At 44.6% G+C, this 20,613-nt stretch overlaps 2 non-coding genes across 2 annotated transcripts; one reads left to right on the forward strand and one right to left on the reverse strand.

The window, feature by feature from the left end:
* The first annotated feature begins 296 nt into the window (after positions 1–296).
* TRNAD-GUC (transfer RNA aspartic acid (anticodon GUC)) lies at positions 297–370 on the forward strand. Its single transcript has one exon. It is a non-coding gene; the product is annotated as a tRNA-Asp (tRNA).
* Positions 371–918: 548 nt separating this feature from the next.
* Positions 919–992, reverse strand: TRNAK-UUU (transfer RNA lysine (anticodon UUU)). The gene has a single exon. It is a non-coding gene; the product is annotated as a tRNA-Lys (tRNA).
* Between the last annotated feature and the right edge of the window lie 19,621 nt (positions 993–20,613).

Below are 20,613 nucleotides of genomic sequence, written 5' to 3' on the forward strand. Positions count from 1 at the left end.
CGGCTTTTCACCAGCAGGTCAGTATGACTTTTAGAAGGCGAACAAACGAAAGTTCTCCGCGGGCGCTAGCGCTATCTTGTTCGCTTTTGTCAACTGAAGTGGCGCGTAGTGCCAACTAACTGATAGATGATAGAGCGCGGAGCTCCTTCTCTAAGCGAGCAGAGCCATTTCTTTCTACTGTCGTCAAAAGAAAAAGAAAAGTACTAAAGGCGAAGGGCATTCTGTTGTACAACTACTTTGGTATAGTTACAAAGATAACCAGTAGGTGACTGTTGAATCAAAATTAGTTACGAAAGGGGGAAATAGCTCAGTTGGTTAGAGTGTTGGTCTGTCACGCCAGAAGTCGCGGGTTCGAACCCCGTTTTCCCCGCCCGATCTTCCTCTTCTTGCCCGACTCATTTTGAAAACACTGGAAGCTACTGATCCCAGCATAGCATTCAAGACAATTGTTCCTTCTTCGGTCTCCCTCCACCCCCTTTGTTTGTTGTGGGTCTCACCGCAGGCACTTACTTAATGAATGAGTGAAGATCTTCCTTCCCCCCTTGTGTCTTGCCAAGGACTGAGTTCCCACTTGTGGCAAAAAAAAGTATACCATCCCACCCGGCCTAACCCGGGGGGTTAAGGTTTGTTCAAGAAATACCCACATTTAAAACTTTTATTTGAACACATCATTCATTAGTTATGCTGTTACCAAAGATGGGATCCAACCTGTTCTGTTTACTTGTTTCCTATAATCTGTGCTCGTTTCCATATTTTTGTATCCTTTGATTCCCGGGACAGATCTGATCTCCTTTATACTTACCTCAAACAACGAGCGAAGTCGAGATGTTGATGAGAAAGGGGCTTTTATCAAGGCCAAAGAGTGCTCTTTGAAGGCTACTATGCATCCTTACGAATACAAGAGTGGTTTTTTTGTTTTGGGTATAGTAGGACTTGAACCCTGCGACCATTAGGTTAAAAGCCCAATGCTCTACCAACTGAGCTATACACCCGATTTTACAAGAAGGCTTGGTGCGGAAAAGAAAAGAGGGCGGCCTGGCCTCTTTTCTTCTTATCATATCACAATGGCGCGGCTCTGTATGGTATAGTACTGTGGAGCAAGTTTGGGAGTCCTTTCCACTCATTGAGGATTTTATCTAAAAAAGAAGGTCAACGGGGGTGACTACTTTGAAGTCCGGGTGGAACAAACTACTTCTGCTGCTACCAAAATAGAGAAATAAGGAAATAAGATGGATTCGTCTAATAAAATACCCAATGCCTGTAGTTGAAGAATTGTTGGATGAGTTATCTTGTGTTGTTCGGATTACTAAGCTGGATCTGAGAGCTGGTTACCATCAGATAAGATTACATGAAGCAGACGAATACAAAATGGCATTCAAGACCCACGTCACTATGAATTTTAGGCTATCTGGGCTCACAAATGCACCACCCACCATCCAGAGTGCTATGAACACAATTCTGGCTGAGCTGACTAGGGATTGTGTACTTGTTTTTGTTGATGACATCTTAATCTACAGCAAATCCTTGCAAGATCATGTCACCCATTTGCAGCAAGTATTTGACCTTCTGAAGCAAAATCAACTATATGTGAAGTTGAATAAAGTTCATTTGATCAACCACAGATAGAATACCTAGGTCATGTCATTAGTGGGCAAGGGGTGGCTACAGACTAAAAGAAGATCCTCACAGTGAAAGATTGTCGTACTTCCAAGTCAAGCACATTAGAGTTTGGGCTTAGCAGGACAGGCGTTTCATTCACAGGAGCTTAGCTCATTTGACTACTCAAAGACTTAAAACACCAATGCAGCACAAAGCTTTCCTTTCCTCAAGATCACAGGATTACAATATACCATCCAATAAAAGGCTCAGAGAATAGGGCAGCTGATGCACCACTATCTAGATTACATGAGCCAGATGAACTCAATGCCATTACTTCATGTCAACCACAATGGATCACTGATATTGTTGCAGGGTACAGCAAAGACACATTCACCCAGAATTTACTATCTGAATTGGTAGTCCCGAGCACTCACAAGAATAGCAAATATTCATTGCATAATGGGGTCATTCGATATAGAGGAAGAGCATGGGTTGGTGCAAACTTCTAAATGAAAAAAACATCTTGCAAGCACTTCATGCCAGTGGTATTTGTGCCCACTCTGGCATTACTACTACTTATTACCGCATCAAGGCACTATTTCCTTGGACAGGAATCTTTCCATCAGTGGAATCTTTTGTCAAAAAGTGTCATATCTGTCAGCAAGTTAAGGTAGAACATTAAAAACTCCCTGGCCTCTTCGATCCTCTACCCATTCCTGATGAAGCATGGTCCATTATCAGCATTGACTTCATGACTGGATTATCAAAGTCCCATTACTATGATTCAATTAAGGTGGTGCACGAGACAAACCAAACAAACAGAAACCGAATTAATACCAAAGAACACAAGCTGTTGGCCGTAAAGTGGAAACGGTTGCAGGCCAAAGTTGTCCCCCTTTGCCACTAAGACTTGAATCTTTAACCATCGGAATACCCGTTACTCTCTCTACCAAACAGGCAAGATAGTCTTATCTTGAACTCTGTCCCTTCTCTAATGATTGACAGGTTTAGTGCCTGGTAGTAAGGGTATTTTGTGGTCTATTGTCCTCCTAGGAGGTCACTCTGTAGGCTCAGCAAACAATTCACTGAAGCCATTCAAGACCGGTTGCAGGGCAGACAGACCATTGACTTGACATGACCGTAATACATACAGAATAGGAAGGATAAGCTATAAGATAGAGATCCGGATTGTTGTGCTCCGGAATAAAGAATAATACCATCTTGTCTAATCAAATACGAATACCATCTTATTGATTTAGTCAGCTTGCATCAACACATAAGATGTGATATGAGTAGTGGGAAATAAACTCTTCTTTGATCACTTGAAACATAGTAGAAAGCATCCAAAACAGAATGAAATGCTGTTCAAAAGAAGAAGCTACCTGGCCCAACCACTACACCATTTTGCCTAATGTGTGACTACCCATATCAGTTACAACATCTTCCGTTTCCAAGTTTTCAGTGCCTTTTTCTTATAGTATACAAAATAGGATTCTGGATTGCTCTTCATTTCGTTCAATTTATCCCCTTGCTTTTCAACGTATATATATTAACCCGCCTTGTTTACCTATTTCTTCTACAATTCACATGACTCATTGAAACCAACTTTCTCCTTCCTACATTTTATCTCTACAGCAGTTATCCTGTATAATGATTTCTTTTTGGTCGCTACTCTCCTAACCGACGAGTTGGAGGGGATACGAATGTCCATTCACCCTACCACCCATCTTCCTTCTAGCTTCCTTGATCAACGACGAGTAAAGATCCCGGAAAAGATCCAAGGGAGTACAATACACTTTATATTCACGTCTTGAATAATGAGGGGGGTAAAGAAGAAAGTCCGATTTCTCTCTCCTTTGTGGATATGCCCTTATTCAGCTCTTGAAAGAAAGAAAGAAAGAAAGAGAGAATGATCAAACTCAACTAGACGGCAGTTCCTCTTGTTCAAACCTCTCTTGCCGAGTCTTCTCCTCATAGCGAGTTTTGCTCTCGCTTCGCGTGTCCTAAACATAAAAAAGAAAGAATTGATTGTGAAAGACAAGTGTTTCATTCCCCTCCCTAATCGTTGAAATTCGAACTGTCCACTAGCTCCTCCTTTGTTTGGATTATAGCCATTCCTTGGGGATTTACTATCCAAAGTAAATCTTTCCAGTTTCAAATGCTACTATTTCTTCGTGGGCAGAAAGTCCAAAATCTTATTTTTCCGGTACTCCTTACTCTTTTCTCCCGTCGTCCTACTTTCACTTCTATGGACCTTCTATCCATAACGAGTTCCAGGATTGGTGAATCGATGTGGGAATAGATAAAACGATTGTTGAGTACACAGTATAACCATGTAGCTCATCCAGAAGATCATCAATGACCGGTATCGGGTATTTCTTTTTTATGGTTTGTGCATTGAGTTGCCTATAATCCATAGGCGCCATGAACCTTCTTTCTTCTTGTAAAGAAGAGCCGCTGAGGCATGAACTAGGTTGTAGAGTACCATTCTAGAGTAACTCCTTGATTATGGCTTCAATTTCATCCGGTGGTGTGAATAACTATAAGGCCTTTGATTCACTGGTTGACTATCGTGAGGTGAATCCGATGGTCACATGGTCTTTTAGGAGGGAGGGTAGTGGGTTCTAAGAACACATCAGAGAAAGAGGACCAAACCTGCTTGATTCCTCTTCTACATCTTGACTACTTCCCACTCCAATGGATCTAGTGTTTAGAATAGCTTTGATCCGGCCATGTAGTGCACTCATAGAGGTCCGGCTTCACGTCAGTAATCTACCACACCCATGCTAGAATTCAGTAGAGTCCCCACTCGCCAACCGCGATGTCTTGGTTGAGAGGCCCCACCTACCCATCTTCCCACAGTTTCACTGAGGTAGTACCATCCCCAATTCGCCACTTCTTGTGTTGATGTACTAAGAAATTGGTTGGGGCAATCAACTTTAATCAGAGGAAGCACTTGTGCACATCAACTTAGGATATCCCTTCAGTTCTACACTAGATTATGCACTCACCTCTGGTATAATATAGGAAAGGAAGACGCCCTTTCAGTGCACGCCAAAGCAGCTTTGCCTAGAAGGCTTCGAAATACACTACTAGGTCCCTCATTCTCAGTCGGCCTTCACAAAGCGGTTTGCACACCTTGGACCAGCTGGACAGATGTTCCGGCCTTTCTCCTATTAAATGCATCTGCCACCTTATTTTCCATTTTAACCCTAATATTCCGCCTTTGAAAGTCAAAACTCACACTTGCTCATCTTAGCATGTAGCTGATTCCGCAGAAAAAGTGTTAGCTGCAAGTGCTGTTCATGCTCCTTCAGTGTTCTACTGTCAAGATATATCATCAAACCAACACAAATTTTCTGGGCTTGAACACATCATTCATGAGTGCTTGAAACATTGCAGGAGCATTTGTAAGCCCGCATCACACTGAATTCATAGTTACAGGTTTATGAATGAAGTTTTGGGCTTGTCTTCCTCTCTCATCCTGATCTGGTGATAGCCATATCTTAAGTCAATCTTGCTGTAATATTTAGCACCACTCATCCAATAGGGCATCTATGTGACGGAATTGGGTATTTCTTCTTTACTGTACTGGCATTCAGCTGCCTGGTTTCAATGCACATCCTCCATGTCCCATCCTTCTTCTTCACTAACAGCACAGGTGAAGCAAAGGGGCTAGTAGAGGATTGTATCAGTGAATTCTTCTGCAATTCCTCAATTCTCAACCTCAGCCTTTTGCAGATGTGAGTATCCGTATGGCTTCAGATGTTTGGGCTCAGTACCTTCGGGGGTATATAGTGATGATGGATTCTTTTTTTGTAAGGACTTAGGTTCTTGAAACACCTACTCTTAAGAGTTCAGTAGGGTTGAAATTGGATCAGAGATTAGAGATGTTAGGTTTACTGAGTTGACCATGCACCATTGAGCCATCATGCAGCACTAATCTTGTTCTGATTTAGTAGCAATCAGCTCTTCTCCTTCCACCTGGTACAACTTTCCTCCTCCCCTCTCCAGCACCACTTAAACACTGCGGAAAGGGTTTTTAGTCAGATTGCCCCATTACGGGTGTGTTACGCCAGAAAGTTCCTCAATCCTGTGCCTATTCCCGAGCGAGTCAGCCCCATTTTGATGACGAAGGACACGATGTGTGCCTCCATAGAGCTTCCCATTTGACATTTCTCCATCGCGAGAGATTCTCTCCAGCCACAGGTTCCCCAGTGGTACGTCCGGGGTCGGTTCAATCAGTGCGCTATCAGTCTAGTACCATTAGCTCTCCAAGGGTCGCAATCCATTCTTTCTGGGCAAGCCAGTTCGGTTCCTTTCTGGTAGCAAGAGATCCCATATCAGATTAAGTAAAGGGATTACCTAGCTAGCGCATATCGAAGAGTTGGAGACTTCGTGCCACTATAGAAAAAGCCGTTGATGGATCAATTTATGTAGGTGGGTCTCAACTCGGATCGAGACATTCAGATTTGCCGATGAAGAGTATGCCTTGGAGGGGTAGGGGTTGTAGGGGAAGAACCAAACTTTTGTATGTAGCAAAACATCTCACTCAGTAACTAAATTAGAGTTCGATCTTTTACGTTTGTGCTGTCTTTTTGCATTTTTGTTTCGATCCGACATCAGATCTGACTTATTGTTCACTGACTATATCTTAGACCATTGCGATCTCTTTCTTTCACTTGGTTTTTCATCCTTCCCCTCGGTACTCCTTAACTCGGAGATACTCCTTCGGTACTACTTGGCTACTACTTGAACAGATGGGTTTAGTCCCTTCCTTCGGGCAACGTTTTCTCCGGGTACCACCGGCTTACCACCGGGTTGAAAGAAATCCCTTACTATTAGGACATAGTGTTCGGTACGACTTAAGTCTACTGGATTGACTTTCTTTAATGTTGAATCTGCTTTCAACTATTTCATAGCCTCTCGTCCCGAGCAAACGTCGAGAGCAGTAGCCAAAAAGTAAAATCCGTAGAGTTGGGGACTAAAGAGACTCTTTTTTTATAGCCAACCATGAAGAGAAGAGAGTCTTAGAGTAGATTCGGTAATGTTGAGTCAATCTAGTATGGAAACTTCCTCATTGTGCGCTCGCCTTTTGCCTGCTTCTGCTTCATCTGTAGATCGGATTCCTTCCCCTGAGTTCTTACTTATAGGCTTTATAGCCAAGCAATAGAATAGCTACTTCTTCTAAAGCGGATTAGAGTGCGATGACCAAAGCTGCGAAGCGGCCTCTACCGCTTTCCCTACTGTTCTGGTTGAACTAGGGCTTTGGCTGAGCGACCACCTTCTTCCAGTATTCTTAGCTTACTGTCTGCTTCCTGCCTGATCGGTGCTGACTGACTGTTCTTGCTTGTCTTGGGCCTGCTCTAGTTTTGGTGCTGCTAACTAAGGGTCGAATTTCGTGACTTGATGAAGAGGAAGCCGAGTATCTTTGGTCTTGAAGAGTCAGGCCAATCCAACCGCTTGCTCCTGCCCAACTCAGTCTCAGTCGTACCATAATGCGCCTGGACTCAACACTTTTCTTGCTCCAAGACCACCCTCTAGCCCTCATGTAAAATAGTTGACAGAATTGTAAACAATCATAGAATGATTTAAGCTGAGGAACATAGAGGTCTCTCCCACAATTTTTGTCATATACCTCTGGAATAGTGTTGAAATCACACGCCACTAAGCAGTTTTTTTAAACCAAGTGGTTTATCTTAGTGTGCTAGCCGCTGCTTTATTTCGTATAGCGATAACGCTTTCTCTTTCTTAGCGCTCGACCCCGCGGAGAACTCTGGTTGCGCTTTGGTTGGCTTTCTCTTTTTTTCGATTTTCTCTGACTTGACTCAGCTTAACCTACTTGACTGAGCGGTTAGAGTATCGCCTTCATACGGCGAGAGTCATTGGTTCAAATCCAATAGTAGGTAAAGCCGGTCGAAACCCCCGCTTTTGCCAGCATGACAGCAAGCACAGACTGGCATCAAGGAGTAGAATGACCAAAGCATCGGTTGCTTCCACTTGTTTGTTGCCTTCTTCGACCGACAAACAAGGTACCCCCCTCTTTTTCTCTTGTGAACCTACGTTGAGCTTGGGATAACCCGCGACTGGCATAGGATATTTCAAAAGCGCAGGATCCATCATTCTTATGAACCAAGAGCACTGGAGAAGCGAAGGGGCTCGTGCTGCGACGAATAATGCCATAGTTCATCATCTCACAGATTTGCTTCTCAATCTCTGTTTTCTATTGGGGTGCATATCTATCTGGCCGGACATTGACTGGCACTGCACCTGGCACCAACGGAATTTGTTGGTCACAGGCACGACGAGGGGGTAATTCCTTTGGCTCCCGGAACAAAGCATCAAACTCCTGTAGCAGTTCTTGAACAGCTGGAGGTGTCTGCTCTACAGGATTAGCATCTGGAGTAATTGCTTGAAGATCATGCTCCTGGTGAATCTGGCGCACTTGCACACACTGGCTAACAGCACCCCATTTCAGCAATCCTTGCAGCTTACGGACAGAGATTGGACGGCAAGAAGCATTATCTTGAATGCCATTGAGAGTGACGCGACACCCTTTGTGCGTGAATTTCATACGATGGTGACGCCAATGTACCCACATCAGGCTATGGTATTCGAACCGCTCTTGCCTTCCCCTTTCACTTCCATAGTGGTCTTCTTTGGCCGGCCCACTCATTTCACTCTCAAGCTCTCTGGGAAGAGATAATCCGATTCAAGATGTTTTGAATTCAGCCTTTCCTTCAGGTTCGTGCTTTAAGTCAGTTCATACTTTTCAGTATATAAGGGAATGACTAAACTCGCGTTGAAAGCTACTAAACAACGGCTGACAGAGACTCATAAGAGGGAGAGCGGTAGCAAAAATGAGATCTTTCGTCTAGACAAAAGAAAGATCCTTTCCTTCCTTTCTATAGGAAATGACTGATGTTGCTAAGTCATCTTCCTCTGCTCTTGCGTCATCCCTTTTCCAATTCTTTTTGTATGGCTCGGTTGCATCCGATTGATCGATCCCTAGTCACTGATTACATGCATGAGTTCTTTGATTCACTACTGACTTCTTCTGTGGAGCCGAGTTCGCCGACTGAGACTACTTGAAAAGAATTTTCATTTTCGACCAACCGATCTCACGACGATGAGTCACCCACATACTTAACAAAAAACGCAAATAGAAGAGCAAGTAAATCAAGCTCAATTACAAATCACTCTGATCAAATAGCACTTAGGTATAGGATTTCCAGCGGAAAGGTAGCCTTGCTCGCTTCTTTACCCTTGTACGCACAAATCTAGCTCATAGCAGCACTTTCTAGTTTGGTTACTTAAGTACAGAGATTGGAACAACTTAGCGCGGGAAGTCCCATATCTTGTCTTAGCCTCGCCTCACCTATTTCCTCATAACGAGATCAGAATGAAATAGAATGGAATCTCAAGTCTTAGCTAGATTAGGGCTACCACGTTCCCTCAGACGAAAAAGAAAAGAATACTAGACCTGTTGGACTCGCAAAGTAGGATCAGGCTTTTTCTACTAGAAACAGAGGAGAGCAAAAACTAAGTCAAAGGGGGAAGAGCTGTTTATGAGCATTTTAAGGCCGGTTAGCAACATCCAATGTCTCCCACGTGGGTGCCTGAAACTCCAGTTTTTCTAGGCAGAGGTAGGTATATATATATATTTAACACATTTTAGTTTGTAGGAAGATTCCCCGCTCTGAATTTTTTTTCTATTTGGAGCTTCTTCCAAAGAGGTGGGGATTCTAGTTTCAATTGGATGTGTCCCTGTAAGATCGTTAACGACTGATATACTACCTGAGACAGGGCATGCTCTCCCCTCTGCGTATCGAGAGAAAGAAACAACTTCCTGTTTCCAGTTTCTTTCATTTATAGTTATGATATCCACGCTAAAGATGAAAACTTTTGCAGTTCATATCAGCCTGAATGAGGAAGTAGAGTCAGTTTCGTCCATAAACTGGGCCGAAGATCTGACAGAGGTTGTCTTGCTGGCTTGTGAGTTGCCAGCTCCGTAGTTGATTGCTAACCAGAGGATAGTGACAGCCAATATTCCTATTCCTGCTTGTGTGCTTGTTTGCTATTCTTCCTGTTCCTGTTAAGAGACGACCTCAGCTCAAGTTGACACCACACCGAAAGTCGTCAAGCAGTCTTGGGCTCCATCAATCAGTGAGGAGGAAACCAAAACCTGTTGGAGTTCCCCGCCATCACCTCGCCTAGATCCGGGGGTTCATACCCTCCTATAGCAGAGATGTAAGTCACAAAGGCTACTTGCCTGCCGAGGGGGGAGAACTACCTAGTATCAAATTCACAAAGCAGCACATTTAGTAGTTGACATCTTTCTTTCTCGTTTTCATCGGAAAGGAGAGTTTTCATGTTAAGCAAGAAGAGCTACAAGTTGGAGGGCTATTTCACCGACCGTCACTTCTCCTTTGTATCTGCCGAAGACGCAAGTAGCCCAACGACAGGCTTGTGTGGAGTTGAATGAAAACACGCAGAGGTCTTTTGGCGAAACTGGGGGCTCTTTGTCTAAAGGAAGGGCGAAGTCAACAGGCCAATCCCAGTTTTAGAATTGGAAGAAGCAGTAGGAGGTTCACCATCAGAAAAGGCATGGGACAACAAATTCTCTTAAAGCTTTATTCGAATAAGTCTTTCGCTTGACTTGGCTCAACGGCTTTAGTTCAGTAAATGCTTTCGTATGAAGCTTGAGTCAAGTCTAGTCTCATGCAGTGAAGATCGTCAAGTAATCATTGCTCGTCTCTCCGAAACCTATTGATAAGGAACGCGTTCAAGTGTATGGAATAATCAAACCTTTCACGTATTTGTTAACATAGCGTTGGACGATTGATTCCTCTCTTTCTCCATGGCCTGCTTCCCATAACTGGCCTTACTAAAACTTACGAAATGCTAATTTGACCTAAATTTTTGGTTAACTGCTCACTTTCTTTGCTAGCTCACCTGAAACTCTGTCTTCAGGAGGAAATCTTGCTTGAGTACCTTACTTGAAAACAAACCACTTGAGCTGAAACCGAAACAGGAAGGTTTGATGAGCCGCTGCTTGCTCTCTAACTGCTCTTACCGCTTGTTCTTCTTGACCTCCGCTCACTGCTGCCAATGCTGTGACTGCCACCCCTATCTCTAAAGCTGCGGATTACAGCTCGTGATTCAAGCAATTTTTTTCTGAAGTATGAGTCTTGTTTGTGACATTCAATTCCAGAATGAACATTCAAAGGAAAAGTAGTATGGGACGCTGCTTGCTATTACTGACTGCGGCTGCCGACAGAAGAACTGAAGATCTTCAATCTATGTTTGAGTGCTCTTGCGAAAGAAAATAATTTTGAATGCAAAAATGACTTCAAAAATAGGATAGGATCGTGGATTCCATATATCTTTATAGAAAGAAAGATAGTGTACGCTGCATCTTTACATCGAATCCTTAAAAGCCATTTAATGCCTTCTTGCCTGCCTTCAGCTCATGCCTTCAGGCTGGCATGCTCTTGCCTATGAATGAGATGCCTACTTCCCATTAAGTCAAAATACCTCATAGACATACATATTTTTAAGAATACTTAGTTAGTTAAAGAGAAAGATGGCTTTTGACAATTTTTTTAGTCCCCTCGTTCCCGAGCAAGAAAACGGATGCGCTAACACGCAACGGCTTTCACGCTAGTTGCTCAATCCGTTGCTTGTTCGGAAGAATCCGCAAATGAATATTCATTATTTCCTCTCGGACAAGCCCTCTTTTTTCATTCGAATGTACATCTTTTTTGGTAATGATCATCTACAACTGAAATACTGACGTCTTCCTCTACTCGATCCTTAGTTATACAATCTCCCTCCACCTCAATTTTTATGATCCTCATAGCCTCTTTTATTCGCGGCCTCCCCCTGGATCTATTCCTGCCGCGTCCACGTCCTCTGCCTCCAGCAACTAGACCTGCATCATCTTGTTCATTATTGAGAATAGGCCTGTTCTCACACCTTACCAGTTCTTTTTGCAGTTGAATCTTCCCGTTCTGGCTTATTGAGTGTATAGATTCTTTTTGAAATGCAATCTATTCCCACGTCACTCTTCTCATAACATATCCTGTTCTCCTAACTTTGATTCTAGATTCACCGGTTGATTTAAGACGGGCTTCTATGCTTTCTAGCCCATTTGACAAAAGTGAGCTTCCCCTATCTCTTTTGTAGGAATCAGATAGCAATGCTCATTCGTGAATAGCATTTCATGCTTCCGCTACTTCGTCGGAGAGATCCATGGAAACTCAAAAAAGAAAAGCGGACGGCATTGTTCGTACGATAGCCAGAAAAGTAAGTTCTCCCACCGACTATTCAAAAAAGAAAGACTTACTTATTCATAAACTTCCTTTTATCAAGCATAATAGCTCTTATACGCTTGTACAGAGGAGTATAAAACAATATATATATATATAGTTGTTTAGTTTCGTACAAATACATTAACATCCAAAGCACCGTAAGCTTGCTTTCTCTCCCGCTGACAGACAAAGAACAGGTTTTTTTAGACTTTTCTATGGTAGGCCTATGCTAGTGGAATATCTTTTTTGTTTGTATTCTTGCTTAGCTCTCTCTATTATTTGCTTAAGCTATCGTGTCATGTAGATGGATGGCATCTCCCTATTCCCACATCGACGGATATGATTAATGCATGGAAGCTAAGGAATTGGGTCATTCTTCAGCCCAAGATGCAAGCATTTGGACTCCATCCGAATATGGCAGTTGAACTCTTATAATAGGCTTGGCTCTAGAAAATGGGCTTATCTTGGGCAAAAAAATGCAAATAAAGAAGAGCTTCTTGTTTCCAAGCGGAACTCGAATGGGCTGCTAGCAGATTTGTTGGGGATGGCAAGTTAACACCGTGGGTAGGCTTGCCTTTCACTCGCTCTGGCACATTTTGGCGGAACGTCAACGTTATATATAGTGGAATTCTAGACGTAAGTTAATGTTTTCAAAAATCCAAATGGAAAAGGATTTGCAAAAATATGCAGATTAGAAGCTAGTATCTCCAGTTTTATGAGAGAAAGAAGAGGAAGAATCGGCGAACATCCTAAAAAATGGTACTTTTGTCTCAATCCGATCAAAAACAAACATATTCTATTATGTGTTGACCACCGGGAAACGAATGGATTAAGATGAAGACGGACAGTTCAATTAGCGGGCATGGGAAGGCTTGTGGAGGTTTCGAATAAAAAGGGGATATATGCGTTCTCTCAAGCAGTTAAGAACAAGACCATACTCAAAGTCGAGCTCTTTTGCATCTGAACATGTATTCAAATAGCAGCTGAAAAGGAGTGTCAGAGGATTTGGATTGATTCGGATTCCCTAACGTAAGACATGGTCTACTCTCAAGATCCCAAAGTCCACAGCTAAGGAAAGCCCCTTCTTCATAAGATCAAGAAAGTACGAGCGTCTTTCGAAGATTGGAAAATCTCCCATACTTGGAGAGAAGCAAACCAACCCGCCGATTTGCAATTGACTATGCTTAGTAGTTGACATCTTTGGTCTTCACATTTTCCCTTCCATTTTGTAAAGTTAGTAGAAGAGGATAGATCCGGTAAATTGACGAATGTCAATCTTCATTTTTGTAGATTAATACACTGGTAGGGGTCGATTAGGCAAATCCCAAAGCTGACCCCCGAACTACTGCCGGACTGCTCTACTGATCTTCTCTCTCTTCAGAAAAATGGAACCTTCTCAAAGACTCCCTTTGCACTAAGAACACAATTCAGAACCCTCCTTCTCAAAAGAAGGCAAACCTTGTACGTTGATCGAATCTTATTTCGCATCCAGAAGAGAGGCTGTGGGCTATCCGAGAGAGTGGTTCAGGTGACTACCGGAGTCATTGATTAAGCAGGTCAGATGGGCTTAATAGGGCTCGAACCTACAATATCACTGTTATGAGTGGTACGTTTCAACCAATTAAACTATAAGCCCAATCGGATCTCTACATGCCGGGAAGAGCGGACCGAAAGAGGAGACCTTTGCTCTATCTCATTCTTCCTCTTCCCGGGGCCCCGGAGGGGTTCTTTGGCAAGCCACATTAAAGAAGCTAAGTGACTTTCGTCACTCAAGTAGTGAGTTTGAGAGTGACCGTTAGGGCGATGTCACAGCCCTAGATTCATGTTTGTAAATAGTGGAATTGGATCCATGCATCATGTCTAATTTTATCTGGAACTTGAAGTGGGGATTGTTCAAACCCTAGCACCAGATCAAATCCAATACGTTCAACCTAAAATAATCTTCAATGAACCCAAAATGTCCCTAAGAAAAGTTCGTGATTTCTGGTTAAGGTGAATACATCTGCCAAAAATGATGAGCATATTTCTTGGCCATTTATGGATTTTTGAATTAACCCATATTGTATTTGAATTGGGGCTTGTAAATGCTATATATATTTTCAAAAACTCCAATAGATCTGAAACTTTTGCTGGGGCTCTGGAATTATTCAGCTAGCATCCAAAAATATTTTCAGGATTTTACAAAGTGGTTTAGTATTTTTACTAAATCAAAAACAATAGTAGAAAATAGAAAAACAGAAACAAATTTGGAACAGAGAGAGAGTTTTTACCTGGAGCTTACCTGGCGGCCCAACTGGCGGCCTAGCACTGCTGGCCCGTGCCAGTCATCCCCAACCTCTGCGAGAGGGCAGAGGCGAGGGAGGGCACGGCGCGCGCGCGAGGGCGCCACGCCACCTACCTGCCTGCCCCTACCCCCCCTCGATGCTCTAGCCTCTCGGGACGTCGACACGTACCTCCCCCGGCCCTCTGCTCTCTCCCAGCTCTCCTCCCCCTCCTCTGCTCTCTCCCCGCACGCGCCCGAGCGGAGCTCGTCACCGCAGTCCACTGCCGCCTCACCCACAGAGCCTCCCTCACAAAGCTAGCGTGCCCATCGGCTCCGCCTCATCACCACACGTCGACAAGCCAATGACCACGACCTCGGGAGCCCCTCATCGCCGGCATCTTTGTCGGCTTCAAGCTTCGGCACCGATGACCGCCGCCCTCGATTTGCTTGCTCCAGCTCCTCCCCGACCCCGCCATGCTTCTCCACCGAACCGCTGTGAGCTGCTGCTGTGTTTCCCTCTTTTCCCGCTGTTCACCGCGCCCTCTAGCCATCGCCCCACGAGCATCGAGCTCTGGCCATCGCCATGGCCAGCGAGCCTCGCGCTCCCGAGATTTTCCGCTCGTCTCCGTAGCACCCGCGTGCTCTCCAGGTCCCTAGGAAGCCGCAGAAGCCCTCGGTTGGCCTCCCCGTGCACCGTAGCGACGCCTGCCTCATGCCCGTGGCTTCGGCAGCCGCCCGGCTCAACGTCGTTGCCAACTCTGGGGACCCTGCACCCCCCTGCTGCCTCCGTTGGATGCGTGGGAGGAAGGGCTACAGCATGGTGCCCTTAGCAGGTCGAACCGCTGCCGGAGCAGCGTCTCCGGCGAGCTTCCGCCGCGGTTTTGGTCGCCGCCGGCCAACTCCGGCGGGCCGACGTGGCGCCACCATTAGCCACTATGGTGCTCTACTTAACCCCCACTGCCACTGACCGGTGGGCCTAGCTCCTCTAACGATTTTGGTTAGGTTTAACTAAAATCACTAATTATGACTGAGCCTGTGACTCATGGGTCCCAGCGTCAGGTTTGACCTGGGCTGACACTGTTAACCTGATGACGTCACACTGACGTCAGGCCAATGCAGTAAATCATTTTCCGGATTAATAATAATCCAGGAAATTCCAGATATGATATAAACTTCAAAAATTCATATAAATTCAACTGTAGCTCAGATTGAAATAATTTATATATGAAAAATTATCAGAAAAATCCAATCTATCCATTTGTACCATTTTCATGCATGTTAGAACAACTTATGGCTTCTGTTTAGGACAAATCATATAAATGGCATTTGAATTTCACATATGGAGTCTGAATTTGAACCTTGGGTTCAAACCAACGTCATTTAACCTGTTGCTAGTTGCATTAGCTCAAATCACAGCATATTGAATGTCATGATCATGCATCATATTGTTGCATTGCATTGATTGTGTTTCTTCTCTGTTGCCGGTATTTGTCTCCTCTTAGTAGACGTATGTTCCGACGATGAGTTTGATGACACCGATGAAGAACTATACTATCTTCAGAAGTGCCAGGCAAGCAAAACCCCCTTGTTCATTTCGATATAATCCCACTCTGTCGCTCCTGCTCTCTTTTACTGCATTAGGACAACAATGATTCAACTGTTACATGCTGTGGTAGTTGAACCCCTTTCCTCCGCATGACCTGTCATTGCCACAGTAAATAGATGAAACCCACTAGCATGAGTAGGAGTTGTTTGAGCCCTGATGTGCCTACTCATTCATGCTTGTTTGTCATTCCTGCTACTGCTTAGAGTTGAGTCAGGTCTGATTCATCGGGGATGAATTGGAATGCTGTTGAACATGTCCTACTGTGTGTGAGCTAAGTGTGTGAACACGATTTGGTAAAGGTAGCGGTGAAAGGCCATGTAGGAGTACATGGTGGGTTGTCTCATTGAAACCATCCTGAGGAACTGAGTTATGTGTTTGTGATCCATGAACAGCTACTACCACACGTTGGGCCCTGAAATATGACCCCGCTCGACTTCAACCGCCCCTGCCCTCTGTCTAGGAGTTGCAACTAGTTTCTGGTGTTTTTAGGATATGTGTTGGAGGCCGTGCATAGTGCTGACCCTAGGGGTGGGCTGTGATGCGGTAGATACACCGTGGTACGGTGAACCGGGCGCCCGTTTGGTGTCTCGGGAACCCTGCACACATCGTTTGGGGCTGTGAGCGAAACTCCGGCCGGATCTCCTCGCGAATGGAACCCAAATAGGCGATAAACCTGGACTAGAGACTTGAGTGGAGTTAGGTCATGGTCTACACCCACGTCGGCTTTGGCTTGAAGTCTGCCGAGCACATGTCGTGTGCAGACGCTAAGTGGTGGAAACATGTGCGAAGAAGTATACCCCTGCAGGGTTATAATGATCTATTCGAATAGCCGTGTCCGCGGTAAAGGACTTCTGGGTTGCCTATAACAGTTCATAGATAAATTGAAGTGGATACTCTAAAATGCGCAAGATAAGCGTGAGTGCTATGGATGGCGTTCTCGTAGGGAGACGGGAGCGGATCCATAGTGGTGTATTGGTACGGCGAATATGTGGACTAGTGTGCGCCACCTCAAAAGAGTTATTTGCAGTCGTAGTTCAGGATAGCCACCGAGTCAAAGCTGGCTTGCTGCAGTCAAACTCCACCACCCCTTTATTGATACCGATGCATATGTAGTTAGTTCTGATGTATGTCTTGCTGGGTACATTTGTACTCACGTTTGTCTACTTTATATTTTGTAGTGAGACGTTAGTCTCGCTAGTAGTTCCACATGGACTTCGACGTTTAGCTTGTTACCTCAGCTATGATCTTGTACCCTTGGGAGGGTCTTGTAGATAGTCAGGCTTCTCAGCCTTTTTCATCTGTAGTTTTCTGTACTCAGACATGATTATGCTTCCGCTCGATGCATGTATGCTCTGTATATGTTGGGTCATGAGACCATGATTGTAATACTTGGCTTCTCGGAGCCTAATGAATAAATACTTGAGTCTTAGAGTTATGTTGTGATGCCATGTTGTATTTACACATATCGAGCATATTGTGTGTATGATTGAAATGCTTGGTATGTGTGGGATCCGACAACCTAGTTGTTTATCCTTGGTAGCCTCTCTTATGGGGAAATGTAGTCTTGTGCTTCCATGAGCCATAGTAGTCCGCTACAGCCCGGTTCACCGGAGTCCTGCTAGCCCAGCACTACTGCTCCGGAACACTTGACTGGCCGGCATGTAATTCACTCCGTTCCTGTGTCTGTCCCTTCGGGGAAATGTCACGCGGTGACATCCGGAGTCCTGCCTAGCCTGCTATAGCCCGGTCCACCGGAGTCCTGTTAGCCCAGTGCTACAGCCCGGATTCGCACGCTGCTGACCGACATTCTCGATGTTGATTCATGTATGCCTGTCCCCGTAAGTTAGTGCCACTTTGTTTCACGACTAGTCATGTCGGCCCGGGTTCTTTGTCATATGGATGCTAGCAACACTATCATATATGTGAGCCAAAAGGCGCAAACGGTCCCGGGCCATGGTAAGGTGACACCCGTGGGAATACCGTGCGTGAGGCCGCAAAGTGATATGAGGTGTTACCGGCTAGATCGATGTGACTTGGAATCGGGGTCCTAACAGCTTTGGTATCAGAGCCTGACTGCCTGTAGGATTACCAAGCCAAACCGGTCGAAGTCGTGTCTAGAAATGCTTTAGTTATATAAGGGAATTGATTGTGGAAGGGAACGTAAGGCTCGTTTTACTCCTTATACCATATGCTCCTCTGATCTGAGTCATCCTCTTCTTTTCTACGGGGATTAAGAACTAGGCCTTCTCATCTATCTATTAGGATGATGAGTTTCCAGGCCTCAATTCAATTTCTACTACTTTTAGTATGTTGTCAGCTGAACCACAACCTTGATATGATGTTGTTAAGTGACTATGCAAATCCTTGTGAATGTCTCAAATCTTTTTCTGAGCATTTACGGCCGTTATGCTGTTCGAGTCATCCCAGGTTTCTAAACAGCCTGATGCATTTGCAAATCCCTTCATCCCGTTCCTGATGCCCTTTTGGGCCAGATTAAGCACACTAAACGGTCTGTTGAGGTACTCCATTGCCTCGGCGTATATGTTGAAGCCATTATTATGACCCAAGTCGTCTTAGAGAACCACCCAGTAATCTAGCAATGCTTTGTATCCCCAGTGTGATGATTCTGGCCATTACTCTCGAAAGCATCCCGTGATGCTACTTAGTAGTAGGTATTCTACTCCTGGGTTTTTTAGCCCAAAATTCACCCTACTTACTTCATGTTGATAGTGTTTGTTAGCTCCTTTAGGATATTAGTAACCTTTGCGATAGTCCTCAAGGTCCGTGGTAGATCTTTCTTCCAATACCATGAACTACTTATGGCAGAAGTTCCTTGTTGAACCAAAACATCACAATAAGAGCGCGCTTGATGAGTTCTCCATTCTGCATTGTGAATCTGCCAGTCCTACCTTTCTGCATGGATTATCCGGAAGAAACATGTTGAACTTGGTTCGACATACTAATCTATGCATCCACAACTCAGAAAGTTATATGTTCCTTGAGTTGACCCTCCTCAGCTGTATTCCGACCCTAGTCTATCAATTGATAGTCAGTAATAGTTGTGCATTCGTGTTCATTGATGCCTATTATTTTTGTGGTTTGTCAAGCCATTCTATTCCGGAATGACTAGGAGAAACAAACTCCAGTACCTTGTCCATTTCTAGGATTGGGTCAAAGTAGTTGTATTCCGCAGATCAAAATGCCAATCCAGCTTTTTCTCTGTTCTACCTTGGAGTGTTACCATCTTTATGTCAAGAATGTCATGAGAATTGCACCACCTCTTATGAATTCTTGACGCAGTGATACTTCTCTCCATCATTATTCATTCCTCGGTCCCGTGTTGTTGTAACCAGAATGCCGACAAGTGAACTGTGATGTGTGAAATCAATACTCCTAGCAACCTCAGTGCTTGGTAGTTAGTGGACAATACTCTCACTCTTAGCGTGCTGGTTATTGAATCATCATCCTAAGATTGATCTTGCTACCTAGTCCATATTTCCTGGTACACTCTTCGATTAATGATATAGGATTGTGTCAATCCATCACTCTCTTGGTCACATCGTCTTGCCCTGAAAAGCAAGATTGTTCTCGAGCTTAGTAACATATCGGTGGTTCGTGATGTTCCGAATATCTTCTCGGAAGTATTATCAGGTTGTCACCTAACCGCTATGTTGAGTTCGTGATCGTGTTGGTTTTCCTCCAAACCACCCATTCTCCAAGAATCTGTGTTGGATACCCCTGAGCTAGTTGATTAAGCCAAACAACAACTTGGAGAGTTGGAAGATAAAAGCTTGTGAGACTTAGTTCATGTTAAGGGATATCTTTGTGTGTGTGTGTGTGTTGAAGAAATATGATATCTCCATCGATTGGTCCTCGTGATCAGTTGTTGGATCTATTGCCTTGTCAAAACATTGACTTGAGTATGGGCTATCGTCAACTCAAATCAGAACCAACGTTGTTCGTAATGTTGTCTTACTCGTGGTTGATCCCTCGAGCGTACACCATTACATCTTTTGGTCTGACTAATGATATCACCGTGTTCACATGATGGTGGAAGTCCAGTGATATGGAAATTCCGATGAGTTGTTGTTGAGCCCATCAGCAGCATTTTGTCTCCTCCATGATTCATGTGGAATATCAACCTAGTGTTGGAAACTTTGTAAGCAATGCCTTCGTGTTCCGTATGAAGCTTATGCTTGGATGGAAGAAGTGACTTCCTCGAATTCATGTGCATTTGGTGCAAGTTGCAGCCGTGAGTTCGAGAAAGATTGTTTTTCTTTCCTCCAGAACCATCCCAAGTCAGTTATGTCAGGACCCCGATTCCAAGTCACACCGATCTAGCCTGTAACACCTCATATCACATTGCGGCCTCACGCACGGTACTCCCACGGGTGTCGCCTTACCATGGCCCGGGACCGTTTGCGCCTTTTGGCTCACGTATATGACAATGTCGCTAGCATCCATATGACAGAGAACCCGGGCCGACATGGCTAGTCGTGAACCCAAAGCGGCACTAACGTATGGGGACAGGCATACATGAGTCCACATCGAACGTGTCGGTCAGCAGCGTGTGAATCCGGCCTGTAGCACTGGGCTAACAGGACTCCGGGAACCCGGGCTGTAGCAGGCTAGGCAGGACTCCGGATGTCACCACGTGACATTTCCCCGAAGGGACAGACACAGGAACGATATGACTCACATGCCGGCCAGTCAAGTGTCCAGAGCAGTAGTGCTGGGCTAGCAGGACTCCGGTGAACCGGGCTGTAGCGGACTACTATGGCTCAAGGAGGCACCAGACTACATTTCCCCATAAGAGAGGCTGCTAAAGATAA

The sequence above is a fragment of the Triticum aestivum genome, chromosome 4D (genome assembly GCF_018294505.1).
Source record: "Triticum aestivum cultivar Chinese Spring chromosome 4D, IWGSC CS RefSeq v2.1, whole genome shotgun sequence".
Lineage (NCBI taxonomy): Eukaryota > Viridiplantae > Streptophyta > Magnoliopsida > Poales > Poaceae > Triticum > Triticum aestivum.